The 26,171-nt window shown below is 39.7% G+C and overlaps 1 protein-coding gene across 1 annotated transcript in view; it reads left to right on the top strand.

Moving 5' to 3' along the window:
* The window catches only part of LOC145276746 (cilia- and flagella-associated protein 161-like), a 174,255-nt gene that overhangs the window by 870 nt on the left and 147,214 nt on the right, over nt 1–26,171 (top strand). The window lies entirely within an intron of this gene.

Below are 26,171 nucleotides of genomic sequence, written 5' to 3' on the forward strand. Positions count from 1 at the left end.
GTATATGAATTTAACACTTAATCGTCACCCCGTTTTCAGCCCATTCTAATCTTTTAGAGCAGTTTTTTTTTTTTTTTGTTTTTTTACATAGGCGTCACCACTTATTAAGGCCGATAGGCACTCAAGGATAAGGGTTAAAGATTGTACAGTAGTCAAAAGGACAATATAGTAATCGATAGTAATGGAAGTTCGGTAAATTTGTTAACTTAAGTGGAACGGCTCATCAGAAACTTGTTCACGTTGGACTTGAAGACAACCATATTATAGACAGCTGGAAAGCAGGAAAACGGAAGGCAATTCCACACGTGTGCAGTTAAGCTTTGATCATGGAATCTATGTTTAGGTTTAGGCACAGATAAAGAGTGGGGAGAATTATTGATAGTGTTTTCAGCTAGATGAGTGTTTCTTATGAAAGTTTGGTGAGGGGGGACCATAGATTGAAGCTCAGTCGAACACTTTCCATGAAAATAACGATAAAGCAGAGACAAATTCGCAACATCTCTTCTGTGAGATAGAGGTTGCAGGTTATATAGATAGAGAATTGCATCAGCAGTGAGATATTTACTGGATCGATAGAAGGATCCCACCATTTTTCCAGCAGCCTTGGCAACAGATTTGATGCACGTATTCCATTTAAGATCAGGAGCAACAGTCAAGTCCAGAAGCCTGTTAAAACTTGAGGCCTCCCCAAGATGAGAGCCATTCATTTTAATTGATGCCAGATGGGGATCAGAACGTTGATGATGTAAAGATAGAAGCTTGGTTTTAGATGCATTAAAAGTAACCAGCCACTCCTTTCCCCATTGTACTACGTGCTCAAGATCAGAGGAGAGACAATCGGAGAGAACTTGATCGTTTACTATCTTAGATGTGCTACCATAGATGGTAGTGTCGTCAGCAAAAATGTCTACGAATGATGTAAGGATGTGATTTGGAAGATCATTAATGTAGATCAGGAAAAGAGTTGGGCCCAGGATGGACCCCTGAGGGACTCCAGCATTAATACTGTGAGCTTCTGATTTTTGCCCATCAACTGCTACTCTTATGAACCTATCAGAGAGAAATGATTTAATAACTGAGAAGACATTTCCAGCTATATCATAGCTGGAGATCTTGTGAGTAAACCTTTATGCCATACCCTATCAAAGGCCTTTGATATGTCAATAGCAATTGCCCTAGAAAGCTTTCCTCTGTCAAGAGATTCGATAATCCTATGAGATATAACTGTAAGCACATCTGCTGTAGATCTAGCAGAACGGAAACCATATTGTGTGTCACTAAGAAGGTTATTTTTGCTGAGATGGTTGATTACTTCTCTATTTAACACAGATTCTAGCAACTTACTCATGACGCACAGGAGACTTATTGGCCTGTACTGAGAGGGGGATGAACGATCACCTGAATTCTTAAATACAGAGCATACTGATGAGATTTTCCAGGGTGATGGGAAGCTATTCTCCTTAAAACAACGTTTAAACAGTTTTGTAAGTATGGGTGCTGGTTCTGGTTTAAGTTTTTTGAGTACTATAATTGGAATACCGTCAGGGCCGGTTGCTTTATTGGAATCAAGGTTTTGATTAGCTTGGCAACATCACATACAGATATTTGTATATCCCATAGCATGTTTTCTGATACAGGAGGAAATATTGGGGGTTGGCGGCCTTGGTCGCAAAGGGTAGAATTAGCTGCAAAGTTCTTGGCAAAAAGTTTGGCTTTGTCTAATGCTGACGAGATTAACTCAGGTCCCTTGATGATAGTTGGGATAGAGCACACGCTTCTGTTCAGGATTCTGTTAGCTATTTGCCAAAACTGGTGGGAACCAAGCCGCTGCTCAGCTACTTTGGACTTGACGGACTGAGCATATAACTCTCTTGCATTCTTTATTACTTTCTTACAATGGTTGCTGGCAGTCCTGAAAGCGGCTTTAGTTTCCATACATCTATTACGTTGGAAGCAGTGGAAAAAGTGATTTCTGTGTGCAATAGTAGCAGCACATTCTGGAGAAAACTATGGCTGGCTGTTAGGTTTTTGCTGGAACTTTTTCGAGGGTATGAAACGGTCTATACCTACAATTAACCATTCCGTCAGGTCTGATACTATAGAGGAAACATCCTTTTTTTTAAACATGGAACGCAGAAGTAGATCCGATATAAATGTACAGAAACTATCCCAGTCAGCCATAGTGTATCGATATATTGTACGATGGAGAGGTATGTCTGAGGACTTATTACATTTCATTTTTATCTTAATTGATACAACCAAGAGGAGACAGAATGGAAACTGAACATAGTTCAGGGCAAGTTGTGAGAAAAAGGTCTAGGAGACTCGTATACTGGCCATCATTGTCGGGCACACAGGTGGGTTCGTGAACAATCTGAGTGAGGTCATAAGCAATGGAGAAATCATGACAGAACCTCCCCTCATCATCGGTCTTGTTTGAGTGGGTCAACCACTCCACATTATGAACATTGAAGTCTCCACATACGTGAATGTTAGCTGAAGGATATGCTGATAGAACTTGGTCAATTTTCTCAGATATGCTTTTAAAGATAGTAACTCCAATGTTATGGGGGCGATAGAGAGTAACTATAAATGTGGTAGTGTAAGCTAGTGCAACATGGAAGCACATTTAGGGTAAGTTACGATCTTCTCTGGAGATGTCCCTACCACATGGAAAGCCATCTTTAATATAGGCACATATTCTATGCCCATGGCGATCTTGAGGGTCAGATTTGGAAGTTAAGTTAGAGTATCATTTAATTATGAACTAATTTAGGGAAATAGTCTGTCCAATTCCGGTTTCGCTTAAAAATAAAAGGTCTGGTTTAGAAACAGAAAATTTCTGCCATCTCTGTCGACTGTTCACGCAAAATACTGCCAACCTAGAATACAGCTAACTAAGTCTTTTTGCCACTACCCCTATGTCTGCTGGGCAAGGTCGTAAAACCACACATATTAGCCTTAAACAGTAGACTCCCTCCCCCGAAGAAAAAACTTACAGAATTTACCTCCCATAGCCAAAACAAAAAAACAAAAGGTGTAAGTAATTGCTTTAAAATATGGACCATTTTGCACCTTATATAATAACCTAAAAAAAAGTAGAATCTCTTTTTAAAGGGGTGAGGTTAGCTGAGGGTATTAATTGAGAATAATACAGAGTTGTATTTATTTGGTGTGATTCAGGTGGAGACATATTGCTGGGTGGGGACATTACTGGGTGGAGATTATGGCGTGGAGGGGATGATTAGTGACTCAGGGCATCTAATATGGGGGGGGGGTCAAATCATCTTCCTATCATCTCCCTTTCTCATAATATTTCTCCTCGCTACTAGGACTTATATTTGAGTTTTTGGAGCATACAATTAAGGAATTGGCTCCAGGCATTACGAGGGCACCAACAGTCCACTGCACACCATTGGGTGGAGGGCTGAGAGAAAAAGAAAAAGAATTCAAAATCACACCCTATTACAGGATACAGAACACTTCAACTTTTTAACCCCGTTACCATCTCCCAAGATGTGAAATAGAGGTTTGATGTGGCTGGGTGGGGCATAAATATTTGTAGCAGTAATTCTTCTAACGCACTCAACTCTAAAAGACAGAATGTCTGCTCTGTCTGCTGTCAATATGCGAGGACTGGGAGAGGAAGAAGAAGAGGAAGCAGTAAGTGTGGTTGGTTTTATTGGGAAAAAGACGGACTAACCGTGAAAATTCCTAGAGAAAGACCAAACTCGGATGAATAGACAGCTGTGCTTTTGACCAAAACAGAAAACTGAAAAGGAGAGTTCTGAGGGGTGAATCTGAAGGACCTAGTAGTTTTCAAACTATTTCGGCTTACAAATGGCAGGCAAAGCATTCCATATTCGTCTGATTCCTGAATTTCATGGCGTCTCATGTGATCAAATAGTGTCTGAATGGTTGAAACAAGTGTGCAAAATGTATGGGTTGGCAACATTGAGCATATTCTTCGACTCAGACTGAGAGGCGGCACGCTGTCTGTATATGGGAGATTAACCCATGACCAGAGGGTGGATTTGAAGCAAATAAAACGAGCCCTCCTTGTGGCTTTTATGTCGGGCCCCTTTGTGACATATGAGAATTTTGTCTCTCATTATTTGTGCCCATGGGAAACTGTTGACAAATACCTAGGTGACCTACAGGATCTTGTATGGTTAATAGAAAAGAACCCCTCTGATTGATGGCTCAGTTGTGCTTTCGTGTCAGGACTCCCCATTTCCGTTAGGCAACAATTGTGGGGATCCTCCAGAATGTAATGGATGATCCTGGAGCAGATTCTTGCGACTGCCCAGGCTCCCTTGATGGAGGAGGCAGAAGTAGAGGAGCCTGTTGCTGCAGCAGTCAGGAGATGCAGAATTTTTCCTTATGTGCTTGTGGACCAGCATTCAACCTCTGACCAGCAGAATGCAGTTGCAATGCAACAGTAAAGCAACAGTAGAGCTGGAACAGCCTGACTTTTGTGTGGTGTTCGACCAATGCACCAGAACCTGGGCTATGTTGTGGAAGTGGTCTGGTAATCAGCTGCCACAAAAATTATGCAACAGAGTACCAGAGCATAACATTCCTGCAAACAAAAAAAAGCCTGCACAGACTATGATACCGAGCTACAAGTCTGGATTAATAATGGGTGGTTGGTTCCGTACTCAGAGAAGGATCCTACTAATGGCAGTCATTCGGCAGAACCAACAAAAGGTGAGGCTGGTGCTTGGCTATCAGGAATTAAATGAGCATGTGTACCCATTTACAGCCCACGCTGACATATGCACCGGAAAATTAAGAGAATGGTGGCAAGTGGGATCGAATGTGTCGGTGTTAGATCTTCATAAGGCATACCTTCAAGTAAGCATGCACAAGTCACTATGGCTCTATCAAACTGTATTAATCAAGGGACAGAGGTATTGCCTGACCCACATGGTGGCACCATTCATTATGCAAACAATTATTGATGCTATCCTAACAAAGTACAAGTTCATACAGTGGGCAACATCCACTTATATTGATGATATGTATGTCGATGAGAGTATTGTACCTGTAATACATGTGAAGGAGTATCTCTATAACTTCGGACTTCCTAGCAAAGAACCAGAGAGACTGCAGGATGGTGCGCGAGTACTTGGTTTGCAGGTTTGGGGAAGGATAATGCTCTGCATTGGAGAAGTCATATATTTTCACTATGTGGCAAGTTGGTTGGACACCTTCCTGTGGGTGGTTGGTTTTGTGTTGCTGTGGCATTCATCAAGAGGAGAGCACCTGATGTCACTACAGGGTGGGATGACAAAGTAAATCAGGCCCCTCTCAACACCATGATGAAGGAGGTCCTAACCAGACTCTACAAAGAAGAGCCGGCACAAGGCAAATAGCGCATCAAAGGCAAAGATCTTAACGTCTGGGTCAATGCAAGCTCTCTCGCTACTGGTGTGTGATTGATATATAATGGGACTGTGATAGAGGATGTATACTTGTTACATCCAGAAAAGAACTCCCAACATATCAACCTAGCAGAACTCGATGCCATCATCAAAGGAATTAACGACGATCCTCTGGAAGATGACCACTTTGCACTTATTCACCGATTAAGCATGTGGCCATAAATGGGTCTCGAATATCCTTACCGGCAGAGCCAGGATATGAATCAAAGCTACGAGTGAGATGCTCATCTGACAATGTCTTGATACAATAATGAAATTGGGGAAGGAATATGCACCATCGAGGGATGTATTCTTGGTCAAATCTAGCCCAAACAAGGCAGAGAGTACTTCAGTGGTGGCTTGATGGAATTAAGAGGAACACTGAGTCTGTGTAGCCTGCCTGCACTGCATCCATGAACTCGGTCAGGTTGGGCCAGATCAAAATTGTTCACCAATAAAGCGGTCATCCTGGCGTGAAACGGACACTCTACTTTGTGAAACAAATTAACTATGGGGTTTCCAAAGCCATCATGAGAACCATCATCAAAGAATGCGAAGAGTGTCAGTCGATCAATCCGTCACTCATACACTGATCAAAGGGAACTTTAAATGTTAAACAAACATGGTATAGAATAGTGATGGATATCACTCATTACGATGGAGCCCATTTTTTGACATTGATTGGCTGCAACCCCGCTAGGTTTACCACCTGGCGACGCCTTGCTTGACAAGATGCAAAAAGTATAATCAACAGCTAAAGACTCTTTTTTTATGAACGAGGTCCATTGTCAGAAATTCTAATGGATAATGACACTGCCTTTTGGAGCAGTTTGCTTAAAGCCTTCATGGATGAATGAAGAATCAGACTTTGATTTTGTTGTGCATATGTCCCCACCAGTAACGGAATCATTGAGCGATGTGACAGAAGTGTAAAAAAGATTGCAACCAGAAAACAGTGTACTATATTGAAGGCTGGTACAACATTATGCCGAAGGATGACTTGTCCTCTGCTATAGCACCTGCCAAGATGGTCTATCAGTACTGTATATGGCTTAAACGAATTGATGAAACAGCAGCATCGATAGACAATCAACAGCAAATTGTCTATAAAACAGGTGACCAAGTGTGAGTAAAGGCTCCATACAAACAATGTACGACAAAGTATGGAGTACCAGTATACAGAATATATCAGTTGATGGAGTGCCACGCAATGTGAGAGACCTGCGACCTATGGTGGGATCGAGCCCGCCAATGGCCTGCTCTGATACTCTTTCGGAGAGTAGAAGTGAGATTTGTAACCATCAATAAGATGCTGAGTGAGTAGACACCCAGTGTGGATGAAGATGATGCCTCATCTGATGACATTCTGATGTTTGTGTTGCAGCAAAGAAGCACACAGTGCAAAGGATTCCCCCCCCCCCACTGTTCCATGTGTGATCATAGGATCAGTGGGGAGTGTAGTAGTAATTCTTCTAACACACTCATCTCTAAAAGACAGAACGTCTGCTCTGTCTACTGTCGATATATGGGGACTGGGAGAAGGAGGAGGAGAAGAAGAAGAAGGAGAAGAAGAAGCGGTAGGCATGGTTAGTTTTATTGGAAAAAAGGCAGACTAACTGCAAGAATTCTCAAAACTTTTTTTTTTTTTACACTGGTCACCACTTATCAAAGCCCAGAAGCCACTCAGGGATAAGGGTTATTGCAAGTACATTACGTTAGTGTGGAGATTTGATGAAGTGTTTAATTAAGGGAGCGGTTCATTAGGAATTTGTTAACGTTGGACTTGAACATATCCAAGTTGTAGTCCGGTGGGAAGCAGGCAGACGGAACAGAGTTCCACAGGCGTGCAGTTCTTAGAAAGAAGCTTTGTTCATGGAATCCACGTTTTGATTTAGGCACAGATAAAGAGTGGGGGAAATTTTTCACAGTGGATTCGGCTAGACGGGTGTTTCTCGTGAAAGATTGGCGAGGGGGGACCAGAGATTGGAGTTCAGACGAGCACTTGCCATGGAAATAACGATAAAACAAGGATAGGCTCGCAACATCTCTTCTGTGGGAGAGAGGTTCCAAGGTAGAGAAAAGGGCATCCCCCACTAAGCTACGAAGTCTATTTTGTACTCTGTCAAGGCAGGATAGGTTGTTTTTAGCAGCTCCTGCCCAGATATGGCAGCAGTATTCCATCCTTGGACATACTTGGCTTTTATATAGGTAGAGAATTGCAACAGTAGTGAGATATCTTCTGGAGCGGTAGAAGGATCCCACCATCTTTCCAGCGACCTTGGCAACAGACTTGATGTACATGTTCCATTTCAGATCAGGAGTAAAGGTCAAACCCAGAAGCTTGTCAAAACATGGAGCCTCTCCCAGACGAGAGCCATCCATCCCAATTGATGCCAGATGGGGATCAGAGCGTTGATGATGTAAGGATAGGAGTTTGGTTTTAGATGCATTAAAGATAACCAGCCACATCTTCCCCCACTGAACCACGTGCTCGAGATCAAAGGAGAGAGAATCAGAGAAAACTTTGTCATTTACAGCCTTTGATGTGTTGCCGTAGATGGTCGTGTCATCAGCATAGATGTCAACGAATGATTTAAGTATGTGTTTAGGGAGGTCATTAATGCAGATCAGAAAGAGAGTTGGGCCCAGGATGGACCCCTGAGGGACTCCAGCATTAATAGTGCAGGCCTCTGATTTTTGTCCATCGACCACTACTCTTATGAGCCCATCGGAGAGAAATGATTTGAGAAAACATTTCCAGTTATACTGTAGCTGGAAATCTTGTGAAGTAGACCCTTATGCCATACCTTGTCGAAGGCCTTTGATATGTCAAGAGCAATTGCCCTAGAAAGGAAGCCTTTGTCAAGAGATTCACTAATCCTGTGAGATAAAACCGTCAGCACATCTGCGGTAGATCTTGCAGAGCGGAAACCATATTGTGTGTCACTAAGAAGGTTGTTTCTGCTGAGGTGGTTGACTATAACTTCACAGGGATAAAAGACCAAACTCGAATGGATGGGCAGCTGTGTTTTTGTTCAAAACAGAAAACCGGTGATAAAAGAGAAAAGTTCTTTTCAAAAGAGAATTCTGGAGGCTGAAAGACCCAGCAGTTTTCAATATTGTATTGGTTAAGATTGTAATGTAGAAAAAACCCAGTTCTTTGGAAGTGCATTAGAAACCAGTAATTATTATTTTCTATCTATTTCTGAATGAACATAAACCACATACAATGGTCCACAGCATCTAAGATAGTTATGGACAGCAACTCTAAAACTGTGAATAAGAGAAAGATTAGACGTTCTCCAGAATCATTAGAAAATGTCCTCCAGACCATTGTGGAATGGGGTCGCAAATGGATGATAACATTTAATGCTAGTAAGACTAAGCTGCTCTCCTTTAACAAGATGCCTCTCCAAGCACAGATATCCATGATAAATACACCCTACCTGAGAATTCTTCCTTCAAACACCTCGGCTTAACATTCACGAGCAATATGAATTAGAACAAATACATTGAGGACATTGCAAAGGCTGCTGCAAAAAAGGTGGGTTCCTTTTATCGAGCTAGAAAACTAATTACACCTGAGAGTAGCCTGTACCACTAAAAGGCCACTATTCACCTATGCATGAAGTATTGTTGCCACATCTGGGCTGCTGCATCTACCACTAGACTCTCCTCCCTCTTGGATAGGGTTCAAAAAAGAGTTTTCAATCTAATAGGTCCCACTTTGTCAACTAAGCTTCAACCCCTGTCCCATCGCTGCAATGTTGCATCTCTGTACCTGTTTTATAAATATTTTAATGAAATGTGCTCTGATGAACTCATTATGCATATACCTAACAAACCTGCTTAGCAACAAAATCTCACTCCTTCACTGTTGAGGTTCTTAAACGCCAGAAAACTTTTTACTCTAATTGTTTCTTTCCTTGAACAACTAGACTTTGGAATTCCCTTCCTGCTACATGCTTCCCTGACTGTACTAATATGCAGACGTTTAAATGTAACGTAAACCAACATCTTGTTAATCTTTTCTAGGCATGGTCTCAAATAGTAGCCCCTTATGTCCAAGCGGCCATATATGCTTTGTTAGGGGTAAATGTGAGTTAAAAAAAAATAGCCTTGCCAATCAAGTATACTTTTTCCACATCTGAATTTTCATTCATCTTACATTTCTTTCACACAAACCGATAATCATCTCTTAACCTACTCATAATTCTTCTAAATTTGTGTACCCAATCCTTGCAATTTCTTTTCATTGTCTGTCTTGACTTTGTACTTCGCACCTCTGTTGATATACACAACACACTAGGCTTCACCCTAAATGAATCCAGAAACAGACGTCATCAATCAGCACACATAACTGATGCAGATTACACAGACAATATTGCTTTGTTCGTGAACAACACTGCTGATGCGCAAACACTGTTACGTAAGCTAGAAAAGTCTGCAAATGACATTGGTTTCCACATAAATGCGGATAAGACAAAGTTTATGACTTTCAATGTGAAAGGAGAGATCAGGGCTCTGGTTGGATCAACACTGAAGGAAGTCGCTGAGTTTATGTATCTGGGCAGCAACATAGCTTCTCAAAAGCATGGGCCACATTGGATGGGCTGTGTTCAATATGGACTTCGGGACTAACTAACAAACTGAAAAGCAGTTCTTCAGGGCAGTGGTAGAGTCTGTCCTTGTTTACGGTTCTACAACCTGGACACTCACCAAAAGATTAGAAAGAAAACTAGACGGCACATACACCTGTATGCTACGAACAGTATTAAATATATCTTGGCAAAATCATCCCACGAAGCAGCAACTTTATGGCAACCTACCTGCCATATCTAATACCATCAGAGAAAGACGCCTACGATTTGCTGGTCATTGTCTGAGGAGTAAGAATGAATTGGTGAGTGATGTATTGCTATGGACTCCACGACACGGACGTGCAAGCAAAGGACGACCTAGATCCACGTACATCCAACAAATAGCACACGACGCCAACTGCGAACCTGAAGATCTGAGGCAGCTGATCGAAGAAGAAACTCTGGAGAGGAAGAGTCACATTGGTCCGGGCAAGGAGCCCGTCATGATGATGAATCCTTGCAACTACCAGGAAAAATTAAATTGCACACAATTCCCTATCGGTATTTATTTGTTTCCCCACGAAAGCAATATGTGACACAAGGTCATTTTCAGTGTGGGGGAAAACCAGCTTCCCAAAAAGGGGTGCTCTAAAAGTAGGCAAAAATAAAAATTTTCTTAGTATAGAAGGGTTTCCCTACTTTGATTAAGGACAAATTAACTTAAGTGTAGTATCAGAATAGATACTACACTGTATGCTCTGGCATTATCTACTACCAGAGCCTCATTTGGGATCCAACACACTTAGGCACAATGCCAGTAGGGAGAAGTGGGAGTCGGGGGATCATCTAACTACTCTAATTGTCTTTTATTCAAAATCTTTATTGCTCCTAAACTAATCACTATCACCAAAATACCGCATTCTCTCCATGGCATTTACGTACTTAAAATATCCCCAGATGCTGTGATGTTCATGTACAATTCTGTAGAAAAAGAAAGAAAAAAGTATGTCTTTATAGCAAAACAAAACCTAACATTTATGTACAAACTGAAAGTATAAAATATGAGATGATGGGAATGAGGCAAACTAGAAGACACTCAAAAAAGAAAGAAAAAGAAAACAACTAAATAGTTACTAAGGCCTTTCCTACCTACTTCTATATGTAGAATGCCCATTGTTTTCCAACAAAAAGTCGAAAACAAGCAGATTGTTCCCTAGTGGGGAGTGGGGGACCTAAGGGTAATCATTCAAAAAACAGATTAGTCGAGATGGGAACATAGTGAATGGACGGTATCTTCCAAGATAAATGTACCTATAGGGGCAATAGACCGGGAACAAAACAAAGGATGGAGTGGGCATCTTTGGAAGCTCTCCTAGTACCGATAGAAAACTAAAGACGAAGACAGAAACAACATTCATATTTACCTTAGCCTAGAACCTATAAAGTTTCCCCTCTAAGTGGTTATCCTGTCTATTCTAATCTAAAATTACTTTTGATCGGGCTGGGTTCCATATAACTTAGCACTACCTGTCCAATACATTAAGGAGGGAACACAAATTCGAACCTAGCTCTTCGTTGGATGCACAAACTAGTGTTGTGCACCCATCTCCTATCGGAATACATGCGATGTAATCTTTTCCAATCACATCTGATTTTTACTTTAAACTGATGCTTAAAGTAAGCAACCAGATTCCGATCAGAAACAGATCCAACCCCATGAATTGCGTCAAGACATCACTAACCTAGCTACTGCTAGGATCGCGAGAAACACTATTCGTTTCTCCATAGTAAACGGTGGGTCCATGTTGTTGAGAATGTATGCCAAATCAGGGGGCACCAACCACTCAGGGTTCATGCGAGCTGTTATTTCTCCGATATACTCTCACAGACTCCAAAGTCAACTGTAAAGGAAGAATGCATGATCCGTTGTTTCATCTTGATTATCGTTGTAACATGGACAGAAGGGTAGCTCATCTTCTCTTCCTTCATCTCTGGTGAGTCTGTTGTAGAGTGACAGTGCATCCTGGACAAGTCGCTAGGTGATTGAGAATTCTGAGTTGTTTAAATAGCTTTGACCTGGTGTCCAATTCCAATGCAAGCGGACATCCTCCTCCAAAATATGTAACCACTCCATTAGTGGATCCTTTGTGGTGGCCACCACTAAATCCCGATATAATCTCTTCCTAGACCGAGCAAAGGTCATTGAACCCTGACAATGCTTGAAGGGTGGCCCGGCATTCGATGAAAAATGGCATCTTCCCATGCGGTTTTTGACGACCTTCAGTGGCATGGTTGAGTATGACATGAGGAAACGAGCACTCAACTGCAGGGACCCATGGAGAATCTTCGAATGATATCTGACTGAGGAAAGCCAACCTTTCAGCATGTCGATGACACTCAGATTGGGCATCCCCAAGCCTCTCTTGCTAAGATTTTGCATACAGACATGTCTACAGACAAAAGGCTTTCCCCTCTTCCAAAGAAGCAAGAAGAGGAGCTGCTCAAAAGCCTTTAGTCCAAACAAAACTCCAAGAATATGAACCGGGCTATCAGACCAACTGAAATTACCTGAAGGTGTCAAAACCCCCGACCAGGCTCACAACCACAGGCCAACGGACTTGCTACAGCCTTGCAACAGCCCCTGTGATGTTTTCATACTTGGCAAGTGCCTGAGTCACCGCTTTGATGTCATTATGGCTCAACATGTACATGGTGATATCATCAGTGTACGTGGACACTGTGGAACGTTTTTCGCCAGGAATAGCAATGCCGCACAGGACTGGTCTCGTCGTCTTGTCACTGAATTTGTGAAGGAAGGGCTCCAACACCAGTACATAAAGCTGAAGCGATAGCGGATAACCCTGACGCCCCAACCGAGACACCTTCAAATGACTCTGAGAGCCTACCATTATCTGCACCGCAGTTTCCATAACAGATTCCAAGAAACTGTGGTCGACCTATCGAAAGCTTTCAACTGATCTAAATTAATCAGCACGGCTTCTGTGTCATCTTCTATCCCCTCTAAGACCGTGTGTACCAAGTACAAGTCGTTTTAAATCGATCTCCCCTTTGACAAAGTCACCAATAACAACCTGCAGTCGGTTTGCAAGAACTCATATCAAAATTTTCAACTCTGTATTTAGCAGAGTGATGGGCCTATAGTCAGTAAAGTCCTCCCCACCATGCTGATCTCGTTTCTTCAGTAATGTGACCATTCCTTTGGTAACCTGCCCAGGGATGGATCTCTGAACAAACTAGTGGTTAAACAGATCCTTCAGAAGAGGAACAAACATGGGCGACAGCCTTAAATACATTTTGTCGAGCAGACCATCGAGCCTTGGAGATTTGTTATAGCTAACCTGCTTCAACACAGTAATGATCTCACGCTCCGTAGCCATCCAATCACGAGTAGTAAGGCGGGGCGAGCCAACTAAATAGCTTCCAGACTCCTGGCCACAGAGTCTGGTTGGTTGGGTGAAGCATTCCTCCAATTGCTCACGAAACCCCTTGCAAATCTTGCGAGTCAATAAAAGAGTTGCAAGTTTTTCACTTCTCGAATTTTCCCATCTGAGCCACAGCATAAGGCTGCCTTGCGCTCAGCAGTGTCAATGCTAACAGCTCCATTAGAGACTCTATTTAACCTAGCTCTAACTACTTAACCTTTATATCGCTTGTTAGCCAAGCAATTGAGGTCCTCCTTGACTAAAGCTATTTCTAGGGGATTCTCCCAGCCACCACCCGTTAGCTTATCTTCTACATGCTTTTTCATTCTTTGTACAGCAAGGCATTGGCTACATTGGACACAAAAGCATCTACTTATCACCTTAAGCTTAACCCACCAGCTACTCCTGATAACTGCCTCCCCCCACTAACTTCTGCTGAATTAGTGACATTAGCTATTCTCAGAAGTCGACCATCTCCAGCAACGAGGTTGTTCAACTTCAAGTACCCAGCCAACCTTGGTCTATCACTTAACTTAAAATGACCCATAATCAATTTATGGTCCGAATGACCTAGCCAATGGAATGAGGGACAAAATAGAAAATCTACATCAGCCCTTCTAACTAACATTCTGTCCAGGTAAGTACTCAGACAGAAGGCCGCACTAGTATGTCACATCTACATCTCCCTCACTATCCCCTCCCCCGACCTTATTTATCTTGGGTTCTAGGATGGCATTCCAGTCCCCCATTAACACTACCCGCTCTGGACCCGAGAGAAACACCTCCACACGCTGAAAAAAGGAAACCCTCTCGCTAGCGACATTGGGCACATAAACTGCAACAATCCGGAACTTACCACTTTTAACGGCAACATTGACCATGAGCATCTACTTGAACTATGTTTACCGTTGCAGATAGGATGAGACTTACTAGCACAGATGCCCCACAACTTTGAAGATTGCCATAAGCTGAGTAGATGTCATAGTCGTCTGTCAGCACACTGGAATCCCTGCATGAAATGAAGTTTACCTCAAGGGCCACAAGATCCCTCAGCATGCAAGCAGCCTTGCTTTGGGATCTGATACCCCTCGTATTCAAACTAGCTAGGTTCAGATTCATGATTTCTTACCTAATAATATTTGTCGCACACGGGTCTATAGTTCTCGGGGATAAGGATGTCAAAGGCCTTACCGATACTGTCAGTCAATAACGTAGTTGTAAACTGACCATTTCAAACCAGACCCCTCACATCCAAGGGAAACGTTAATTTTAAGGCTTTTTATAGGGAGGGGTGAATATAAAGCAGGCCCTTTTTATCACATTTGGTAGGTATATTTAGCCCTGGAATTGTCCACTTAACCTCTCTGATCATCCTCCAGAGTGCCTTCATCCTTGCCCCTTTGTCTTTCCTCATGAAGGTGATGAACATTGCAGCCTCCGGGAAATCGGTGAGCCTTTGCACCTCCTGTGCTTTGACGTGCGTGAAGTTTGCCAGCTACGCAATGTAATTGACCTATTATTTAATCAAAATACTTTGTGTTGGATGTACGCCCACTGAATTGTTTAAACAGTTTTTTCCTGACTTTTTAAAGATGTCAATCTGACTGCAGTGTGCATGGACAGTTGAATTTAAAACGTCAACCAGAACTGTTGTGCATGCATTCATTCTGAATCTGAGTGCCATGGAACGTTTCCTTAACTTTTAGCTTCAAACTTGTTCATAACCTCTTACTGTTGTTGAAGGAGTGAAGAAATAAGTAAACCTGATTAAAAAATGTAAACAAACTGTGTTGTAATATGTTGTGATTTGAACATGTGACTACAATTCACATATATTTAAGGAGAGCAAAACTGGTAGATGAAAGTTGAAAATGAAAACTCGTAGCGAACTTGCCAACTCAGTTATCAGTTGCTACCTTACACGGACGTCTATTATTGTACCTATTAGAATAAATCTATGCTATATTATTATATCTGTATTGTTTTTCATTTGACGATACAACAAACTGTTTGCCCTTCAAATTTAGTTAAACAATATTTATTTTACAAATGAAGTAGATTAAATATGAAAAAAAACATAATTTTATTGTAATATTGCCAAACTTAATTATGAAACGTCTTCTAAAACTATTTCAAACCACCGCATAAATGGAACTGGAGCTAATTTTAGTGAAGGTGTCATGCACAGTAAAACGTAGGTCAGATGTAGACATAATCAAACTGTTATCAAGCTACTCTCTCTCTCTCTCTCTCTCTCTCTCTCTCTCTCTCTCTCTCTCTCTCTCTCTGTTGTGGTCTGGCTGACCGTTAGAGCATCAAAGATGACATGGCAATTAGTTTTCTCCAGCTCTCTCGGTTTTCAGCCTTCCTGGGTGTTCTACTTAACAAAAACCCTGCCCAGATCAGTAAATCCTCATATGGTTCAACTGAAGTGGAAGAATGATAGAAGTTGAAGAATTCACCGTTTGAAGTAATAGATCAGAATTGTGGATGAATGAAAGGGCTTACAAGACATATGATAACTTCTACTTCTTGACAGAAGCTTGCCACCTCTTCAGGTTGATGTCGGGCGTTCATGTGCACATATAGTTCTTCTACCCAGCTACACCCTTGCATAATCATTCACAAATGTGGTAGGGGAATTTGCTAGTACTTCCTGTAGAGGGACTATATTATACACCTTTGAGTGTCATGTCAAACCACTTGCAGACTTACATACCCGTCCACATATAATACAACAATACAAGTACTTGGGTGTTCTGGGTGGCAGCACATTTTAGGGGTTTGATGCTTTTAGGGCACAACCTAAGAAAATAAATAATTCCATACAAGCTTCTGAAATGACGAACGCAACAACTTCATAAAGTGTAACACATAAGAGAATTGGTACTGGGTAATATGTTCCTAGTCAAAAGCTGGACTCCGACTACCTAGTGCTATATGGTAGTTATTCCAGTGGAATAATATCGGTTGAAATAACACTGAGGTGGATAGAGTGAAGAAAAAGGGTCCGTTCCGTTTGGTGTCTCTCTTCGTAAGGAAGAGTTCTTATTCTTCAAACCGGATGCTGGCCAAATTCTTTAGGGGATAGAAAGGATCAATGCGCCGTACCCCTGATTGGTCAGTGTGTGGCCAAATAGCACAGGGGAGAGGCATTGGTTCGTGAAAGAAAAAAGTTTCATTTGTTTCTGCTACACATCCTCATAAAATTGTTGGTCGCGTCTTACCTTGTTTGACTTTATGCAGTTCACTAAGCTAGCTTTAGACAGAAGGAATTTGCCACAGATTGTAGTTTTCAGTTTTTGTTGAAAGTCTGCAGGAACTGCAAATTCATCCTGCTTTCTGAGAGCAAGTTTTAATACTGCATACTTAACCCGCTTTTCCTCAAATTTTCTGCATCCTTCAATAATTAATTTTCTCCACTTGTTTGTAGAAACAGTTCGAATTTCCCAATTATTTACATCGATTTCAACCAGCCTATAGTTATTCAAAGGCATATAATAGACTTACTACTACAAAGGGACGATCAGAAGAATAAAATACAGTAGAACCCCAGGATATAGCATTAAAAATTAGTAAAAATACAGTACAGTATATAATAGACATATATAATATATAATATAATATATATAATATATATAATAGACATGTATATAATCAAATCCATATATCTATAAAAGTGAAAGTGTTTGTCTGTCTGTCTGTGTACATTTCCCTACACAATAACAGTCAATTTTCAGTCTACAGACTCGAAATTTGATATACAGGGTACTGAGATTTGGGAAAATCTTTGTCATCAGTTTTCGGCCAGAAATTTGGCTGTTAAGGAGTCAAAGTTCAACGATTTGACCTTTGAGAACTCTACCAAACTCCTCCACCAATTTTGGGTCTAAACACTTGAAACTTTAGATATAGGTTCCTTGGGCATGGATCTAACTTAATAACTTGATTTGAGCCCAAAACAATAAATGTTAAAGGGTCATAATAGGGGTCAAATTTTTTATTTTTAATTTGACCTCTGTGGTCTCTACCAAATTACTCAGACAATTTCTGTTCTAAACATTTGAATTTTTACATAAAGGGTATTCAGAAATAGGGCAAGCTTTTTAATCGGTTTGGGTCGAAAATTTGAGCTAGAAATATATAAATCTATGTATGTATGTTTGCATGTCTGCCTAAAACTTTCGACAGAGGCGACAGATTTTCACAAGATCAGTATCATTTTGAAGTTCGATCCTTCAGGTGACAAATATGGAAAAATTGGCTAAAAATATTAATTTCTTCACCCTCAACTGGGCACTTTTCTACAGAGAGGGGTCGCTTTTTTCGCCAATATTTTCGAAAGTCATCCCGTCTTTTCGATTGTCTAGCCTTAATTAAAACCTACGTCACTTCCGGTTTGGCGGTGGTCGTAACAGCAAAGACGTCACGTTTTTTCCCCATTCTTTTCCTCCTTTGTGGTACAGGTTCGAACCTGCCTTCCTACTACCACTTTTTTCTTTTTTTTTACTCAACACACACCTCCAAACAACGCCAGGCACCCATGCGAGTAACATTATAAATAACACTGTAAGGTGGGGCAAAAGTAACTAGGGGCCGGAAAAACACTGTATTCCACATTGTAACCTGAAAAAAACATATCCTGGTGCCACCGTATCCCGGGGTTCTACTGTATATACTTTTGACACCTGCCTTTCAACCTTTATGCTGTTAGATTGTTTGTTTTTTTTTTGTAAATTACCATTCATACTTTATGACGTCATCCATTTCCAAGTAAATATATTTCTTTCTTGATAATTGTGATTTGACAAACAAACAAAATAAGATAACAAGCATGGTCCACAGATTGTATGTAGTATACTAGGCGCACAAGGATCTAAAGAATTTGTCAGTTTCTTAAAGCTGTCCAACACATGCCAGTATGGAAAAATTGGCATTAAATCGATGATGATGAGTATCATGATATTGTATGAATTGGAAGATTTTATTGTTGGCATTGGTTTCCCAGATATTTTTGTAGTCATTGTTTCTAGAACGACATTGAGTACTTACAGGGGGGATCATGACAGTTGTCATATCAATGGCAAGCAAGAAAACATGGGTTTCTAAATAAAACATCAAAATGGATGTTTTTTTTCACCGCTTTATCTCATTTGTTGGATGATGTCATCATTTTGTGACAACCTTCATTGTGCACATCATCATCATCATCATCATCATCATCAACAACAACAACAACAACAACAACAGCAGCAGCAGCAGCAGCAGCAGCAGTTTAACATCCGTTTTACATGCTGGCAGACATTGGACGGTTTTAAGAAATTGATTTCCAAACTATCCTATTTCTGACCAGGTCTTTATTTAGGCTTCATTATTTTGTGACATCATTCATTTAAAAGAGGGGGAGAACTGCCATTACCAATCAGTAGAGTATTACCACTGTTGACCAAAGGAAGAGTTTATTAGGTGTATGCAGGGTGAAGTATAGAAAAGAAAACTAATCAGCAAGGGTTGAGGACATGTGTTGCATGGAGAGAAATGATATGAGAATGATATGGTTGATGTGTAATGTGAGTACTAAAGGTACTCACAATACAATAAAAGTACTAATTCCATGAACAAAGCTTCTTTCTTAGAACTGCACACCTGTGGAATTGTCTTCCATTTTCCTGCTTTCCAGCTGACTACAATATGGTTGTCTTCAAGTCCAATGTAAACAAGTTCTTGATGAGCCGTTCCACTTAAGTTAAAAAATTTATCAAATTTCTCTTACTAACGATCACTATATTGTTCAACTGACTACTGTACACTCTTAACCCTTATCCTCGAGGTGTCACTCCGTCGGTCGGTCTGTCCGTAACACTTTTTTGCTTGGCCTTTTTGGTTAAGATCAAAGGTCTGTTGTTAATAGATGCTGTTCTTAGCTTATTAAGCTTTTCTTGGCCTTTTGGCCAATGCTGTACTTATGTTTGTTACTTTGTGATATGAAGTGGGGGATCACTTTTCTGTATTAATTTAATGTAAAATGATCACCTACTTTATAACCAGTCAGTCTCAAAGCCATTCAAGTCATTCTCTAGATCATTCAAGTTGTTTTTGAAGGATTCCAGTTATTTTTTAAGCATTCAAGTCATTCTTAAGGTCATTCAATTCATCCTTTATTCATTAAAGTCATTCTAAGTCATTTATTTTTTATTTATTTAAGTCATTTCAGCCCATTTTTCGGTCATTTTAGTTTATCTTTAAGAGTTTCATGTCAATCCTACATTCACGTATTCATTCATTACATGAGAGCACGCGACTAATGGCTATCGGCCTTGTTTTAATACACAGATGAATAAAGAAATCAAAAGTGGAATTTCCAATAATCGTCTCTGGGTAAGTCCATTTTTTCTGAAATAGGTATATCCATTTAACTCATATTATATATGAATGGTAGGATGAATATCCTGTTTGTAACGAAAAGCTAATAGTTTATACTAGCAGGGAGACCCGATGTTTCCCCGGATTAAATAATGATCAATGAATGTTTTACACTCCCTATTTTTATTGTCATTAAAATCTGTGAAATCGCCTATTTTTCAATCAAATTGATTGATTGCCTGGGAATGTAACATAATGCAACAGGAAGAAGCTTCACATGCCTCCTCACAGTGACTTGGTTCACAATACATTGCATTCTCTCTACATTGCACTGTAGAGAACCTACTCTTGATGTTATAAATTATTTTTATATATCGTAGCTTGAATTAAATTTTAAAATGCAAAAGTCAAGTATCATGCTTCAATTGTGCTCTAAACAGAAACATTAATTTCAAAACGCGCACCTGTCATATAAAAAAACTTACTTTTGAATTTATATGCCTGGCCTTACTGCTTGTGCAAGGTATAATTGCTTGAAATTAAGTTTAAAAGTCAAGTATCATTATTCAATTTTCAATTGTACTTTAAACAGAAACATTCTTTTTGAATGTGTCTCTGTCATATAAAAGAACCTACTACTGATTTTATATGTCGGACCTTTCGCCTTGTGTAATAATAAAACTTCTTAAATGCGCTTGTGCCGTTCGGCTGTGTAAGGTGTTAATTTTGGTCAAAATTACCTATTCCTTCTTTCATCAGATTATTTTGATTATTGGCTATCGATACTTATCAAAGACATTCCGATACTAAACCTATCTAATAAAGCTGCCAGGACATAAAGTACCTTTGTGTGAAATTTCATAAAAATAGGTCCAGCCGTTTTCAAGTCCATAGGGAACAAACTCACACACACACACACACACACACACACACACACACACACAAACTCACAAACTCACACACGCACTTATAAAGTTCCTTTTATATAATGGTAGAGATATGAGAATGTTGGTAATGTATACGTCAGGCTGTGCGTAAGAAGTTATATAACTTTACATAGATGCTATACTTAAAAATGTAAGCGCCGTAATTATCACTGGCCCTTCAAAGATTAGATGACACACGGTCATGTGATAATATGTACAGAGAGAAAGAATTAGTTTGGTTTGGTTTGGTTTGGTTTGGTTGCTTTATAGCATATCAACCCTTTTCGAGTTATTTAATGTTGAATACAGTTATTTTGGAAATAGATTTTATGCTCCAAGTTTTTTTATATCTTCAAATATTTATTTGTAGATTTTGGTTTTGTTGTTTTACAGCATATCAACCCTTTTCGGGTTATTTAATGCCGACTCCAGTTATTTTGGAATAGTATTCCTGTTGCATCCAGTTATTTTGTAGAAAGTTTTTATTCTTCAAGCTCTTTGTATCTTCAATCGCTAGTTTGTAGTGTTTGTTTTGGTTGTTTTATAGTGGATTTTGTCGCTTTTGTTCCTTGCCCTGCAGAACATGAATGAGTTTTGCAATGGGAGAGGGAAAAGGGTTACAGTATTAATGTTTGGTGCATTTGGTACATTGGGCAGAAATCAGAAGCCCACAGTATTAATGCTGTTGTCCCTCAGGGGTCCATCCTGGGCCAAGCTCTCTTTCCCATCTACATCAATGATCTCCCAAAACATATACTTAAATCATTCATTGACATCTATGCTGATGACACGACCATCTATGGCAACACATCAAAGGCTGTAAATGACAAAGTTTTCTCTGATTCTCTCTCCTTTGATCTCGAGCGCGTGGTTCAGTGGAGGAAGACGTGGCTGGTTACTTTTAATGCATCTAAAACCAAGCTTCTATCTTTACATCATCAACGCTCTGATCCCCATCTGGAATCAATTGAAATGGATGGCTCTCGTCTTGGGGAGGCTCCATGTTTTGACAAGCTTCTGAGATTGACCTTTACTCCTGGTCTGAAATGGAACATGTACATCAAATCTGTTGCCAAGGTCGCTGGAAAGATGGTGGGATACTTCTACTGCTTCAATAGATATTTCACTGCTGATGCAATTCTCTATCTATATAAAAGCCAAGTACGTTCAAGGATGGAATACTGCTGCCATATCTGGGCAGGAGCTGCAAAAAACAGTCTATCCTACCTTGAAAGAGTTCAAAATAGACTTCGTAGCCTAGTGAGGGATGCCCTTTTATCTTCCCTGCAACCTCTCTCTCACTGAAGAGACGTTGCAAGCATGTCTTTGTTTTATTGTTACTTCTATGGCAAGTGCTCGTCTGAGCTCCAATCTCTGGTCTCCCCTCACCAATCTTTCACAAAAAACACTAGTCTAGCTGAAACCACTGTCAGTAATTTTCCCCACTCTTTATCTGTTCCTAAATCAAAACGTAGATTTCATGAACAAAGCTTCTTTCTTTGAAGTGCACGTCTGTGGAACTCTCTTCTATTTGCCTGTTTTCCACCTGACTACAACTTGGATGTCTTCAAGTCCAACATAAACAAGTTCCTGATAAACCGCCCCCTTAAGTAAGACACTTTATCAGATCTCCATTACTAGCGACTAATACGATATTATCCCATTGATTACTGTACACGCAATAACCCTTATCCTCGAGTGGCTTCCAGGCCTTTATAAGTGGTTAAAATATCTAAAATAGATTTATCAATCTATTTTTTTTTTTTTACTTTCATTCACCCCCAAACAAGGCATATTGCCACTTGGGCGGAAGAGGCAATTATTTGGGACTGTGACTGCATGGGAACTATGTAGGGAGTCGAGAAGTGAGATGTCTGTTCACATTACATTTAAATTTCAACATGCTAGTACAGTCAGGGAAGCAGGAAACAGTGAAGGAATTTGAAAGCTTAGCAATTCGATGGGAAAAAGAAACTATTAGAGTAGAAGGCTTTCCAACATCTACAGTGAAGAGGTGGGATTTTGCTGTTTGTTGGGCTTGTCTGGGGTATTTATATCGAGGGGGCACAGGTGTTATGAGCTCATCAGAGCACATTCCATTAAAGTACTTGTAAAACAGGCGTAGGGATGCAACATTGTGGTGATGGGACAGCGATTGGAGCCTGGCTGATAGTTTGAGACTCTTTGTTTGGACCCTGTAGTAGAGTGAGAAACTAGTGGTAGATGAATAAGGATTAAAATTTCTTTTAAACAAATCTTTTAAAAATAAATTTTTGGGAGGAAATATTGTTTTCGCAAACCAAAGCCTTTTAAAAAGTATGCCTTGGCCTTCTGGCCAAGATCTAAGTGTAGTATCTATTCTTCAGATGCTGCACTTCAGTTCCTTGTTCTCTCTCAGTCGAGGAGAAATCCTTCACGACTGAGACTACTTTTTTTATTTTTGTTTCTTTTTGCCAAGTTAAAAAATCACCCTGGTGTTTAACTCTGTCCCGTGGGGAGGCATTGTAAATAGGAACACTAATATTCGGGCTGAGATCAAAGTGTAGTATCTGTTCCGGCAGATACTGCAAAGCTATGACTAGCAAAGACCAGCTATGACTAGCAAAGACCATATGTGGGGGTAACCCCACATATCTGACCTTGGTCACTGAAGGGGCAACCCTTCATACCAACAGTTTCTAATCCAGCTCCCACTTCCCTCCTCTCGGGAGCTGGATCCCCATTTCCCTCCCCCTTCCCCCTATCTCCACATTAAAAAACGGCCTCCTGCCTAATTTGCTGAGTGGGGAAGCAAATAAATAAAAATCAAAGTGTAGTATCTGTTCTGGTGCTGCACTTCATCTTTTCTGTTCTCAGTCAGTGGAGGAGAGTTCCTCATGACTGAGACAATTTTTTTTTATTTTTGTTCCTATCCAGAGTGCACCTTTTTGAGGGAGCTGGATTTTTCCCACATTAAAAACCAACCTTGTGTCTAACTCTGCATTTGTGGTCCATCCATCCATAGCCCTTGAGCCCCTGGAGGGGCATAGGCCATCTACAACTTTGTAGATGTTTTTGTAGCGAGAAGTTCTTTTTACAGGGTGAGGGTGCTGGCCCCATGCCCAACTTTCCCAGAAGGTACATACAGCACCTAGCCTTCCCAAATGGTCACCCATCTGGTACTGGCCAGGCTCAATGTTGCTTTACTTCGGTGGTCTGGCGAGAACCGGTGTGGCAACGTGATTGTGCCGTACATTCTGCATTTGTGGGGAGGCAAGTAAATAGGAACACTAATATCATATAGCAGTTGTACTAATAACACTAATAGTACTTAATGACATTAATAACACTAATTGTAAATAATAACACTAATGATGTTAATCGCACTAATATGGCAAGTGGATAACTTTTCAACTGATTTGGTCTCTTTAAAGATTTATGCCTTCACAAATCATGAATATTTTTTTACCCACATTTACAATTATTTGTAGGACTCTTGGGAATTCCACAGTTTTGTAGCAACGGATTTATTTGCATTGGCAGTGAGGCGATAGTGGCTCAGCGATTAGCGATACAGGATGACAACCTAGATGTGTCAAGTTCGAATCCTGTTCGTTCCACAAAGAAACCTTTTACCTAGAAACGTTGGCAACCTACACGTGGTCCCTCCCCATAAGTATCCAGTTTCGTTCTAGAAAGAATTCTTAACAGAAAGATATCAGGGAAACGAATGCAAACAAAATCATCATTGCTAAACAACTACAACCACAACAACAAGGAGGTGATGATGGCTTAGTGATTAATGACACGGACTGACAACCTGGGATTTTTAATTTCAAAGATATCAGGGAAACGAATGCCAACCATAATCATCTGATTCATCCGAAATGAATGAATGACGATCAACAACAGTAACGACAAACATAAAAACAACAAAATTTACAAATATATATCTTATTTATATAAATAAATTCGTATTCCTGTCTATTTGTTTGAAGGTTATTTAGGGTTTAGAATGCTTTTAGGACACAACTTAATAAAATAAATAATTCAATACAAGCTTCTGAAATGACGAACGCAACAACTTCATAAAATGTAACACAACAAAGGTTTATTAAGGAGAATGTGATATGTTCCTTGTCAAAAGCTGGACTCCGGTAGTTATTCCCCGTGAAATCGTCGATACCATTAGAATTCACCGAGGTGGAGAGAGAGAAGAAAAGGGAGGTCCTTTCTGTTTGGTGTCTCTCTCAGTGAGAACGAGTTGTTCTTCTTCAAACCGGACGCTGGCCGATTTCCTTAGGGGATAGGAAGGATCAATGCGCTGTACCCCTGATTGGTCAGTATGTGGCCAAATAGTATAGGGGGGAAGCATTGATTCGAGGAAGAAAAAAGTTCCATTTGTTTCTGCTACAGTTCCTTACTTCACTCTTTCATCCATTTCTATATATAGTATGATTCTTGCAAACTATATACAATTAAGAGATCATCTCATTTGCATATTACATTAAGAAAAATCGATTTTATTAAATAGCAGTATCTTAGTTAATGTTTCTAGTGAGTTAATTGTTTTAAGTGTTCTATTTAAAATTATTATTTTCTAAATTTTAAACAATAATTATATAGATAACATATTTAATTTAATTTATTTGGAATTATTATTCCAACATCGATTTTTTAAAAAACATTTTTTTAGAGTTATTTGTCCCTAGAAACTTCGGAACATGAATAGTTTGTTTAAGCAAACTAATTACCAAATAAAATAATTTGATAATCTCAGTAAGTTTCTAGCTTCAAAAAATAATTCTGTGTAGATAGAAAAATGTTTGGCTTTTATTGTTTTTTTAAATATTCAAACAACAATAAAAAAACACTTACTGAAAACTGAAAAGCTTTCATTTGTTTGTTTTCAACTTCAAAGCAAAAAATAAAAATAAATACTACTTCAAAGCAAAAAAAAAAAAATAAAAATAAATACTACTTCAAAGCAAAAACAAAAATACTACTTCAAAGCAAAAAAAAAATAAATACTACTTCAAAGCAAAAAAAAAATAAAAATAAATACTACTTCAAAGCAAAAAAAAAAAAAAATACTACTTCAAAGCAAAAAAAAAAAGAAATACTACTTCAAAGCAAAAAAGAAAAAAGAAAAAGAAATACTACTTCAAGGTAAAAAAAAAAAAAACTAAAATAGAGAACAATGTATGTTATATGGATAGATTCCGACCCAGAAAACAGCAATTCTTTTAATATTACTATCCGTCGTTCATGGAATGTGAGGACTAAAGGAGAAAAATAAGGAAAGCGTGAGTAAATAGTTCTGTCGAAAGTAAAACTGAGATCCATTTTCTTCTCTCTAGTTAGTGAATTTGTAATCTTTCAAAACTAAAAGCTTCCTGGACGAAACGCTTGTGGTATTGATTTTAACAAAATCATTGTTGGCTTGTGAAATCG

This window comes from Euprymna scolopes, chromosome 5, assembly GCF_053919585.1.
Source record: "Euprymna scolopes isolate OS-2025 chromosome 5, ASM5391958v1, whole genome shotgun sequence".
Lineage (NCBI taxonomy): Eukaryota > Metazoa > Mollusca > Cephalopoda > Sepiida > Sepiolidae > Euprymna > Euprymna scolopes.